A 13,145-nucleotide genomic window follows, 5' to 3' on the forward strand; every position below is an offset into this window, starting at 1 on the left:
ATCTTTCATTTTTAATTAAAAATCTCTCGATTTCATGCAATAATCCTATATCGTTGTTGGCAAGTAAAATGTTATCAACATACAATATTAAAAAAATATACTTATTCCCATAGAATTTATGATAGATATAATCATCAACTAAATTCGTCTCAAAATCAAATAAGATGATCACTTGATGAAATTTATAATACCATTGTCGAGATGCTTGCTTGAAACCATAGATAAATTTTTTAAATTTGTAAATCATATTTTTTGGATCTTCCAATATAAATTTTTCTGATTGCACTATGTAGATCGTCTCATCAATGTTGCCATTGAGAAACGCTGTCTTTATATCTATATAGTCTAACTCAAGATTAAAATACGTCACTAATACCATGATAATTCTAAAAGAGTTCTTTGAAAAGATCGGAGAGAAGATTTCTTTATAGTCGATACCTTCCTTTTATGTAAAACTCTTAGCGACATGACGAGTTTTGTATTTTTGCACATTACTTTTCGAATTTCTCTTAGTTTTAAATATTCATTTACAACCAATGAATTTCGCTCCTTCTGGCAATGGGACAAGATCCCAAATATCATTATTTTTCATGGATTTAATCTCTTCACTCATGGTATCGATCCATTTTTGAGAATTTGAAAACCATTGTCGAGATGCTTGCTTGAAACCATAGATAAATTTTTTAAATTTGTAAATCATATTTTTTGGATCTTCCAATATAAATTTTTCTGATTGCACTATGTAGATCGTCTCATCAATGTTGCCATTGAGAAACGCTGTCTTTATATCTATCTGGTCTAACTCAAGATTAAAATACGTCACTAATACCATGATAATTCTAAAAGAGTTCTTTGAAAAGATCGGAGAGAAGATTTCTTTATAGTCGATACCTTCCTTTTATGTAAAACTCTTAGCGACACGACGAGTTTTGTATCTTTGCACATTACTTTTCGAATTTCTCTTAGTTTTAAATATTCATTTACAACCAATGAATTTCGCTCCTTCTGGCAATGGGACAAGATCCCAAATATCATTATTTTTCATGGATTTAATCTCTTCACTCATGGTATCGATCCATTTTTGAGAATTTGAACTTTTTATGATTTGACGGAAGTTGATTGGATCATCTTTCATCAATCCAGTATCATTCTCACGTTTTTGGAAAAAATAATGTAATCATCTGGCACTGCACTTTTTTTTTTCTAGTGAATTTTCTTAATGACATTGGTTCTTGAAGAGGAAAAATTTGTTCTTCTATAATAGTTTGTTATTCGATATTATCTTGATTTATTATGTCATGATCAAGAATGGGATCCTGAACAAGATCAATGACACATGTGAAAATGTTGACATATTCCTCTTCAACGACAAGATTCCTTACTATATTTTCTCCCCCAAACTCGATATTCTCAAAGAATTGAGCATTTTCTATTTCAAAAATTGATTTAATCGTGGGATCATAAAACTTGTAACCCCTGGATCTTTCAGAATATCTAATAAAATAATAACTAATGGTCCTTGAGTCCAATTTCTTTTTATTTGGCCTATAAGGTCTTATCTCAAGTGGACATTTGCAAATATGTAAATGTTTCAAACTGAACTTTTTTCCTGTCCAAAATTCATAAAGAATTTTGTTAGTTGCTTTAGTTGAAAGTCTATTAAAAATATATGCTGCAGTCTTAAATGCTTCTCCTCAGAATAATTCTGGTAAGGTAGAATGACATATCATACTCCTTACCATGTTACAACTGCACAATTTTGTCTATTTCGTCTATTTCTAAGCGTTCTATTTCGTCTTTCAACTGGACAATTTATAGTGGGTGAACCCAGTATGGTATACTGTAGGATGATATCGTATTTCTCTAGATATTTAGCAAATGGCCCTGGACATTGCTCACCTGAATCGTCATATCTGCCATAGTACTCACCACCACGGTCAGATCTGATACTTTTGATTCTTTTGTTAAGTTGGTTCTCAACTTCAGATTTAAAAATTTTAAAAACGTCCAGCGACTGCGATTTTTCAACAACGAGATATATATAGTCATATCTTAAAGAATCGTTTATGAACGTTATAAAATATTATTGATCATTCTAAACAAATGTAGAAAATGATCCACAAAAATCTGTATATATAAGTTTTAAGACGTCCAATAACCTATTGGTTTCAAATATCCTTTTATTGGTTTGTTTCTCCTTTATACAGTTAGCACAATCATCCAAATCTGTAAAATTCAGGGGGTCGAGAATTTCATTTCACACAAATCTTTTCATTCTCCATTTGGATATATAACCCAATCTCTTGTACCATAATGCAGTCGAATTCTCATTGATTAATTTTTTCCTTTACTCCTCTAATACTCAAATGTAGAAATTCATTAAATGAAACAATTGTATCAATTAAATATAGATTATTATAGTGCGTGTCACGCCCCATTTTTTAAAATAAAATTTGATGTGTTAAAAAAAATGGATTTTGATTAATTTTTTATTTTTGAAAAATAGAATTATGGTGTTAAAAAATGTATTTATTGATTTTAGAAATAGAAACAATGAGTTTTTTATTTCATAAAATAAAGAAAGAAAAAGAACCTAAAATGAGACTTAAAAAGTGCGATGATTTGGTCCTAAAATAATAGTCTAAAAAGAATTTTTAAGAAAAAATAGGAATCGCCACTTGATATCAAGTTTAGGTGTACTAAATCACTTAAAAATGTATTTTTGATAAAAAAAGATAAAATCCTTTTTAGATGACTCCAAGTTTTTGAAAACAAGAGAAAAGAGTTCAAGAGTTATGGTTGAAAAAAAGGAATGCAAAGATTTGATAGAATCAAATCTAAAGCACCGTTTCAACCTAACCAAGGCTAGAGGTGAGAGTTAGTAAAAAATTTTCTTGATCTAACCTATAAAACTTATCACATTTGAATATTTCTACATAGATGCAAATCTAGATCTAAAGGATATCGAGAAAGTCGCAATATATCTTTAAAGTTTAATTGGTGCAAATCACATTAATTGTGATGTCCAAAATGATTCTTAGAATTGGTCACGAATATGCAAAAGATGAGACTCGAAAAAAAGAAGAATTATAATATATAAATATACATTACTTAAATGAGATTCATGCAACATAACGGGTACGGGGACTAAGATTCGTGACTTAATTTTTCTTTTTATAGAGGGGATGAGAGCGTACTAAGGCTAATGAAGCCATACTCATTCTTTTTCCATATTTAAAGGGTGACTCTTTAACTTAGTCAAGTGAACGGATTAGCCTACTTCTAATTTCCTAAATAAAATGCAAATTTAAATGTTATGTTTTGCGCACATAGGGTTAAGAGAGGTAGTATATAGAGGAAACATCATATAAAATGAGAAAATATCCTAGAAATGAGTAACATGTATCAACTGAGATAAATGTCGCGCAAAAAATGTGAATGTAGCGCGAAATGGCCTAACGAATTTAGCATTAGACTATCCCATTTCTACAAGTTTTCACTTAAAAATGAACTAGCGAGAAATCGAGGAGAAGGCCACAACTAGCATTGAACTAATGAGGTGACGTCATGCATTTATTATAACTAAATAAATTATATAAGACATAATTAAAGCAAGTAAACACATAATGCACATAGAGTACATAACACATAAGCATAATTTTTAAATCAAAACCCTAGTAAAAATGAATAAACACGTAAGCACACAAGCATGCAAGCACAAGCAAAAGCAAAAGCAAATAAACGCAAATAAAAGCCTACCTATTATATTCGGAGCCCTCACTATAATCTAAGGGAAAATTGTAAAAAAATAGAGTAATCTAACTATTACATTTATCTAACTAATTATATTTTTGGCAAAACTAAAACCTATCTATTATATAATCTAACTAAATACATGTCTTGAGCATCTATCTATTACAAATTGGCATTTAAATGTCTCTCAAATAATCATCAAAAATTAAATAGAATAAATGAAACTTAAAATGAGTAATTAAAAGAAAAAGCACTCAAAATATACAAATACACACATAAAAAACACATAATAACACATAAGAGGATTTGAAATAATAAAAGAAAGTACCTCCCTTGAAGTTGTGGTTAAATGGGGTACAATTTGCCCTATTTATATTTCAAAATCAATAAAATGGTCAAGACACCAATTAAATTAACAAATAAATGATAAAGAAATGGAAATAACCATGAAATCTACCAATTAAAGCATTTAAATGAAGTATAAATAACAATTAAAGAAGAAAAACAACTTATATTTAAGAAATCAAAACTGTCAGGGACTTAATTACAAAAATTGAGAAAATATTTAGGGTTATAATATAATTATTACAAATATTAGGGGTCAAAAACAAAGAAAAATAAAGTTTAGGAACAAAACTATAATTAAATTAGGGATCTAATTGAAAAAATCGAAAATTTTTATACTCGAAAGACCAAGGACTGGAATGCAATTTTCGTTTCTGGTCTTGCAAGATACAAAGGCTAATGGGCCATCTTCAACATTTCTTTGGGTCAAAAGCCATTTGGCCCAACGAAAGGCCTCAAGAACAAGGATGGGCTAGGCCTATCATCTTGCTAAGCTAAATCCATCCAACAAAGTTGGGCTATTACCTTCCCAAGACCATGTTTCAATCCAATCAAAATAAACCAACAACCCTTTCCCTAAATCCAAACAAAAAATAACCCTTAACCCAAACTAACTTATTTTATTAAAACCCAATAAAGTAAAAATCTACCAAAAATGCTAAGCCTTAATTATGTGTTAAATCCCAGAATTAATCTACCAAAAACACACTTAACATATGAAAGAGAAGATTAAAACTTAAAAGGGGCGAAATTGGTTCAATCTGCAAAAGTTTTGGGCCATAGTGTAACTGTTCAAAAGTTGAGGGGACAGAATGCAAATTTTCCAGATGATTCATGCAAGCTATTCGAAGCCATGTGCAGCTTTCTATATTGCTGCTACAAGAAAAAACAGCAACATTTCAGACCAAACACAATCATCAAAACCAACGCTTGATCTTGCATAAAAGGAAAAATAAAACCTTTTCATATAACACAAAGATTAGGTCAATATTGCAGCAATTAAACACACGATTCAAAGCCCATCACAAGATTATGCAACTCAAGTTTCAACTAAGAGAAACGGCAAGATAACGAGAAGAAAATGGAGATCTTGATTCATAGTTGCAAGATCAGCCTCATGATTCTTTCATTTCCTATCTCAAACACATCAAAGACTACCAAAACTACTAATCACCATGTATGTCTAGATATCGAAATTAAATTAATTTCAGAACAAACCAAATTAAGAAATATACATTTTTTAGCACGCCAAGCGTGATAGTTAGTGCAATGTTTCTTTTTATACCCTTCAACTCCACAGAAGAAATAATTATTCTTTCTCTAATCAACTGATTTCTTTTTTGTTTCTTTTGCGATGCCGTACCTGCAGTTTCTTTATTCTTCTTTCTCTTAAGTCCCTTGCTTTTAATATTGGTGGTTGAGACCATATGAGTATTCTCTGTCTGATCTTACTTCAACTTTTCCTCTTCCCCTACACAGTATGAGATGAGTTCATTTAGAGATCAAGTCTCTTTTTGATAGTTCTAACTCACCTTAAACGGACTAAACTGTGTAGAAAGAGATATTAAAACAAAATGCACTAGTAACTCTTCAGATAAGACATCTCTATGATGTATTTTCTAATATTTCCTTTACCACTATATTTTATTGAACTATGCGCATCAAGAGCGTACTAATTTCAATCTTTTCGTTCTTAACAAACCTTTTTTCAATGTCGTGAAGAAACTCCTTAGCGGTAACTGTCGTTTCTGACATTATTCCTTTGAATACTTTTGGAACGGCCTTTTAATGATCATTAAACATAAGTTATTTGATCTCCCCCACCTTTCCTTATCCCTCTTTCCGTTAAAGGTATTTGTATCTGTAAGAGGTGGAGGAGAATCAACCTTTAACGCAAGGTCGAAATCCATTACTCTAAATACTATCAAGAGATTTTCTTTCCAAAACTTAAAATTTGTGTTATTCAGTATGGGAATATTATTAATATTGGTAGTAATATTTGTAAGATCATTCGCAACTGAACAAAAAATATAAAATAATTAAAACAAACTCACATACGTCAAAATAATAATAAATTCAAATAAAGGTAACCACATCTCAAGATACTGATGTTTCATTAATATTTTATTTTTGGACAAAAATATTAACTTCTAAATGATATTTTGGTGCAGTAATAAACACTGACAATAATAACATATCGAAAAATAAATTTTTCTTTAGACCAATTTATAATTCATATGTAAAAATCTAAATAATCATCATGTGTTTATTATCACAAGGGCATATGCAATTTTATTAAATATTGATTTTCCTTTGGACCGATCAATATTCATAAAATTACAAGTACTCAATTAGTTATATTCTAAAATAAATTAATTTTCACAAAGAGGCCATTTTGGTGATATATTGTTTCAATTAATTTATTCTAAAATATATATAATCATACCAATATTCAAAATTAAAATTACACAAAAATTTTGATCAAGATCAACTTTGGTGAACTCTGATCAAAACGTGATCAAATATGATCAAACCAGTCAATCAGTCGAATCTGGTCAAACCAATCAATTCTGGTCAAATATAGTCAAACTAGTCAAATGGGTCAAAACTTATTGGACTATAAGTCCATATCCATAATTTGACCCAAATTTATCATTCAAATCCAGAATTTTTTTTTGAAGTCTATAAATACCTTATAAGATTATATACTTAGTGGGCCAACCTTATGAATTTTGTAAGATTTAAATGTCTTGTTTAACTTTATTAAGACTCACTCAAATTAGAAAAACTCTAATTTTCTTAATATATAATAAGTTACATATCATGCAGGTCTTACCAAATATTATGTTAATCAAAACTCTTCAATGAATAAACTAATAAAACAAGTTAGGAAAAAGACAAACAACTTCTCGAAACTAGAAATCAAGTTAATTTATATCATGAAAAGTATATGGGTCCCACATATCATGACTTGTGTCAACATATCAAGAGATTCACAAAATTTAACAATCAAGTAAGACAAACACACGTGATCCCGGAACTATATGTACTTGAACCATGTGCTAACTAATCATAACAAACAAAGCAAATATGTGTACTTGATTGTGCATCATGCTTATTGATTTCGACAAACCCATAGATTCATATGTAACCAAAAGCAAAGAATTGAACAATACAAATTTACGAAAAAACATAAGCAAACAAATTACATTAAAATCCCAATTCAAGATTGTCAACCACCTCACAATCAAAATAAAAATAATTCTAGTTAAAAAAACGTGAAAACTATGAATTATTTACAATCAACTTATTTCCTAATAATCAACCATATCCTACTCTGACACCACTTGTTGGGTGGGTAGCTTATGGTAACTTTAAATGAAAACTATCATCTATTAAACTCAAAATTTTTATTGCGATTATTAAGAAATAAATTAACAATAAAATTACGGAAGTGTACTTAGATTCATGTTGACAAACTGGTACTTGAATCTCTAGAGATTTTGGGGTGACCTTCCAGGTAACACGTATTTACTATTCCTTTGAGAGAACATTTTAATTTCTCTTTAATATCTTTTTTGACGATGGGATATCAGGAAAGAGTTATTTTGTGGTACTAGAAAATGTGACAATAAAAATCCGTATGACTTGGGGATCATAACTCTATTCATAGATAACATTCCTGTTACCTTTTAGATTCCTATTTCAGTTCATCATAAAAGTAGAAATTACTCTTAAGTTTCTACACATTAAAGGCACATATCCTATTAGATACAGTTAAATCCAAATCGTAATTGATTATTTTAATTGAATTTAACCTTATTTGACAGTCTATAGCACATAATTATTTACATATAAGTGCAGCGTTGGATTAAGGATCCAACACTTGTGCCTTTAATAATCTACCAATTACTGCTGGTAGTCCCGGGTGATTGTCATGCGCATCCGCTATCTGTATATTCAATAGTTGAGATATCTTTGCTTTGGTGCTTTGAGGAGTATTAGGACTGAACGCAGTGGCTGTTTTATCAAAATTCATGCATTGGCCAGAAGCTCTCTCATATATTTGCAGAATATGTTGGAAATTCCTTGCCTCTTCTAGGATGGCCTCTCCGAACAGAAGTGTATGGTCCCTAAAAAGCAAGTGAGAAATGAAGGAAGCTTTACTATTAATGGTGATTCCGTGCAATTTAAATTCTTGAAGACAGAGCTTCCCCGCATATTAAAAATAAATACGGAGACAAAGGGTCACCTTGTCTAAAACCTCTTTGCAATAGAACCAAACTGAGTACTACTAAGTAAAAAGGAAAACGTGATAGAAGAGATACATTTAAAAATCAAAGAGATAAAATTATGGGCAAATTATTTATTACCCCTTGTAGTTTTATATAATGCTAGATAACCTTTTTAAGGTTTTAAAATAGCCACATTACCTCCCTATGCCTTTTATGTAAAGTGAAAAATGAACGGAATACACTATCCATTACGACGTTTATGTCAAACACGTGTGATAAAATCTTAATATCGATATAACGCTTTTATGATTTGTATAAATATCCATATTACCTTTCCTGTGATTTTTCCATTTATTCACGTAATTTTCCTATGCTTTTACATAAGGTAATTAAGCCATCGATTGATTTATCATTTAAGTAAGGGTATTATTGGTATTTTAACTAATGATGTCACATGCATAGTTATTAAAACCAACCCGGACATCAACCCGGCAAGAGGATCGGGTTGACGGGTCAGTGGTTCAACCGGTGGATCACGGGTTGAACCGTTGGGTCACAATATATAATAAAAAAAATATAATATAATTAAATAAACATGTAAATTATAATATAAGTACAGAAATTCTTAAATCTCAACAAGTTATAACCTGTTCATAGTTCATAATTCATTTCACACACATAATCCATAACCATATGTGATCAACAATTCATGAATTCAAACTACCAAAGCGAACAAAAGGCTGTTGTAATATGATCTCTATTCTTTGGTTCAATGATATGCAACTTCTTACTATTATTCTGCTTGTGCATTTTGCTGTGTTTCTTTCACCTAATGTTGACGTTTGTTTGGAAGTGGAAAAATTCACAACTTTTTTAAGTTTTGATTGCCCTTATATCTTTTACAAGTATGGTCAGCAACCATACTACTTTTGATTCTAAACATGCAAGCTATACTCCTCTTCTCTTGCTAAGCTTTACTTGCTGGCGTGGCCCTATTCTTGTTTGGTTTTGTTGGGAAATTGGATGCAGAGGAAGAAGAAATAAATAATCACCTAAAAAGAAAGAAGAAACAAAATATTGCCTGCGGTCAGAGAATTCAGAGAGACTTAACTCCTTAAGAGAATAGGGAGAGAGAGGAACAAACTCCACAAGAGGATTGAGAGGATCAAAGCTTCCTGGAAACGGCAACTTCGGTAGCAGCGGCAGCTTCGGTGGCAGCGGCAGTGGTAGCTTCGAGTACCTGGAGCTTCGGTGGCAGCGGCAGCGGCAACTTCAAGTACCTGGAGCTTCGATGGCCGCGGCAGCTTCAGTAGCAGTGTTACATCTGAAAGAAATGATGCCAGCTGGAATCGTAGTGCCAGGAGTTGTTATGCCACATCAGACGGGTGGTTGAGTTAGTTACGCCATGTCAGCTGTTCTGTTAGGTAGTTAGGAGCCAGAAATAGAAGGGGTGCGCAGGAAGGGAAAGTTTGGGCAGGAAGTCTGTTATGAAAATGGAAAGGTTACTGAATTAGAAGGCGGTTAGCTGAAGTAGTATAAAAGGAGCTGTGGGGATACGAGAAAGGGTAGTCAGAAGTATTTGTTCTCCCAATTGTATTCATTCCAATTCTCTGTTCTTTTCTCTGTAATAACATCTGCTCTCTCACTCGAGTTGTCTTCTCCAAATTGCAATTCCTGTTTGAGAGTATTTCCCAGTGATCTCACTATCCTCCGTAACAGTGGTATCAGAGCTGGGGACAGACCAGCTCGCATAACAATGGCGGAGGGTACTAGATCACAGGATAACCGAAGGTTAGAGGAGAGCGTCAAGGCCATGATGCAGGAGTAGAAGGAGCAGTTTGAGCAAGAGATGGCAGCTCTCAAGAATTTGGTACTAGAATTACATTCTCAAAGAGGACAATCTGCGAGGAACTCACCGTCGGAAATTGAGGTATCGCAGGGGAGGACTTACCGAGTTCCTACGCATTTTTCTCGGCTGGAATTTCCTAGATTCCATGGGGAAGACTTCCAGGGATGGCTGTTCAAGATCGAGCAGTTCTTTGAGGTGGATAAGACACCAGTTCAGATGAGAGTAAAAATGGTTGCGATGAACTTGGAGGGGAAAGCTCTCCAATGGCATCAGATTTTCATGCGATCGCGTGTCATGAGAGATTTACCTGCTTGGGAAGAATATATCAAGGAGATGGCTTCCAGATTCGGAGGATGTTTGTATGATGATCCAATGGGAGAGTTAAAGGCTTTGAAACAAGAAGGTTCAGTCCTGGAGTACCAAGAGCAGTTTGAAGAGCTGCTAAATAGGGTAGAGCTCCCTGAAGATTATGCCACTAGCTGCTTTCTCAGTGGTTTGAAGACTGAGATACAGCTAGCTGTCAGGATGTTCATGCCTAAAACGCTACAACATGCCAGGACCTTAGCTAAATTGGAGGAGGCCAAAAATTTTGACGCAGCAAAAGAGGGGAGTGGTCAAAACTGGTTTCCCCTCTGGCGGGGAGGATAGGTGGAGAAGAGAAAGAAACTCTGAAGGGTTATGGAAGAAGGAGATCAGCCTTGATCGACCTTGGAGGAGAGAGGATAAGGCGTTGCTACCCACTCCTAGCCAGGAGAAGGGTGAAAAGGCTCCAGAAGGCTACACCAGGAGACCATTCAAAAGACTGACCTCTACTGAGATGGACGAAAAGCGGGCTTTGTTTCTGGTGTGATGAAAAATATGGAGTTGGCCACAGGTGTAAGAACAGACAATTTTTTCGATTGGAGGTATGTGCAGAAGACGACTGTGAGGAACTGGAAGTAGAATCGGAGGGGGAGGGAGAAGCAGTACAGGGTAACTTAACTCACATTTCTTTAAATGCTATGACTCTTACTGCTGTCCCTAAGTTTAGGACAATGAGAGTGACTGGTCACGTAGGCAAGACCTCAATAAATATTTTTATTGATTGTGGAAGCTCTCACAACTTTGTTCATCCAGATTTAATTAGCAAACTGGGGTTGAGGGTGCAAGAGGTACCATCTCTAGCAGTGGAGGTAGCGGACGGTAACAAAATCAACACTAACAGGTTGTGCCCTAACTTCACTTGGAAAATGCACAATCAAATGTTTAAGGTCGATGCCATGGTGTTGCCTATGGGAGGTTGTGATTTAGTACTGGGGGTGCAGTGGCTGTCAACCTTGGGGGATATTAAGTGGAACTTTGGCGAGCTGACAATGGAATTTCTGAAGGGGAAAAGGAAGATAGTGCTACGAGGGAAGGGTCAACAGGCCATTCAACTTGTGAAAAGAAGAACCATGCAGAGAATACTCCATAAGCCTGAGCAGATTGCTTCTGCGCAACTATGCTTTATTGTACCTGTACAGTCAGCATCAAATGAGCAAGCAGGCAGCTGTTGTAGTCTGGAGGGGAATTCTCAGGTAGCAGACTCTAGCTATGGTCCTGAAGCAAATGACCTGCATGAGCTGTTAACGAAGTTTGAGGACATTTTCAAATAGCCTTCTGAGCTCCCTCTACACCAAAGTCACGACCACCAAATCATACTCAAGGAAGGGACAACACCAGTGAATGTGAGGCCTTACAGGTACCCTGTTTTCCAAAAAAATGAAATTGAAAAACTGATTCAGGAAATGCTACAATCTGGAGTCATCAGGCACAGTACAAGCCCTTTCTCTTCCCCAGTAGTTTTGGTCAAGAAGAAGGATGGCACGTGGAGGATATGTATTGACTATAGGGAGTTAAATACAGCTACTGTGAAGGATAAGTTTCCCATACCAGTGGTTGAGGAGCTGATTGATGAGTTGTTTGGGTCGCATTTCTTCACTAAATTGGATCTCAGATCGGGTTATCATCAAATAAGGATGTGTACTGAGGATATTGCCAAAACTGCCTTCAGGACTCATGAAGGGCATTATGAGTTTGTAGTAATGCCATTTGGCCTGACCAATGCACCCTCTACTTTTCAAAGCTTGATGAATACTGTATTTAGGCCTTATCTGCGGAAGTTCATATTGATTTTTTTTGATGATATTCTTGTGTTTAGTTCAACATGGTCTGACCACATGAGACACCTGCAGATCACTTTCGACACCTTAAGGCAACATAGTTTAAAGGTAAAGCAAAGCAAGTGCTCCTTTGCTCAAACACAGGTGGCTTATTTGGGACATGTAATATCAGGAGAGGGGGTACAGGCAGATCCTCAGAAGGTACGGGCTATTCAACAATGGCCTCTACCCTCTAACCTGAAGGAATTAAGGGGGTTTTTGGGATTGGCAGGATACTACAGGAGGTTTATACGAGACTTTGGGAAATTGGCCAAACCTTTGACGGATTTGCTAAAAAAGAATAGCTTTGTGTGGACAGATCAGGCCACAACAGCATTTTTAGCATTAAAAATGGCCATGAGTTCACCCCCTGCTGGCTCTACCTGACTTCTCCCAGACATTTGAAGTAGAGACGGATGCCTCAGGTGAGGGTATTGGAGCAGTTATGACCCAGAAGGGAAGGCCCCTGGCTTACTATAGTCAGGCTCTGGCCACCAAGCATAAGGGTCTATCCGTGTATGAAAGGGAAATGCTAGCTATCGTGAGTGTAGTTCAAAAGTGGAGGCCTTATCTGTTGGGCAGGCTCTTTGTTATTAGGACTGACCACCAGAGTCTTAAATACATGATTGAGCAGAGGGTATCTACACCTATGCAACAGAAATGGGTAGCTAAACTTATAGGGTATGACTACGAGCTTCACTACAGGAAGAGGGTTGATAATGTGGTGGCTGATGCATTATCTAGGCAGCCTCCTACCAATACAGCAATATTGCTTACTGAGAT

This window comes from Coffea arabica, chromosome 7e (assembly GCF_036785885.1).
Source record: "Coffea arabica cultivar ET-39 chromosome 7e, Coffea Arabica ET-39 HiFi, whole genome shotgun sequence".
NCBI classification, from domain to species: Eukaryota; Viridiplantae; Streptophyta; class Magnoliopsida; order Gentianales; family Rubiaceae; genus Coffea; species Coffea arabica.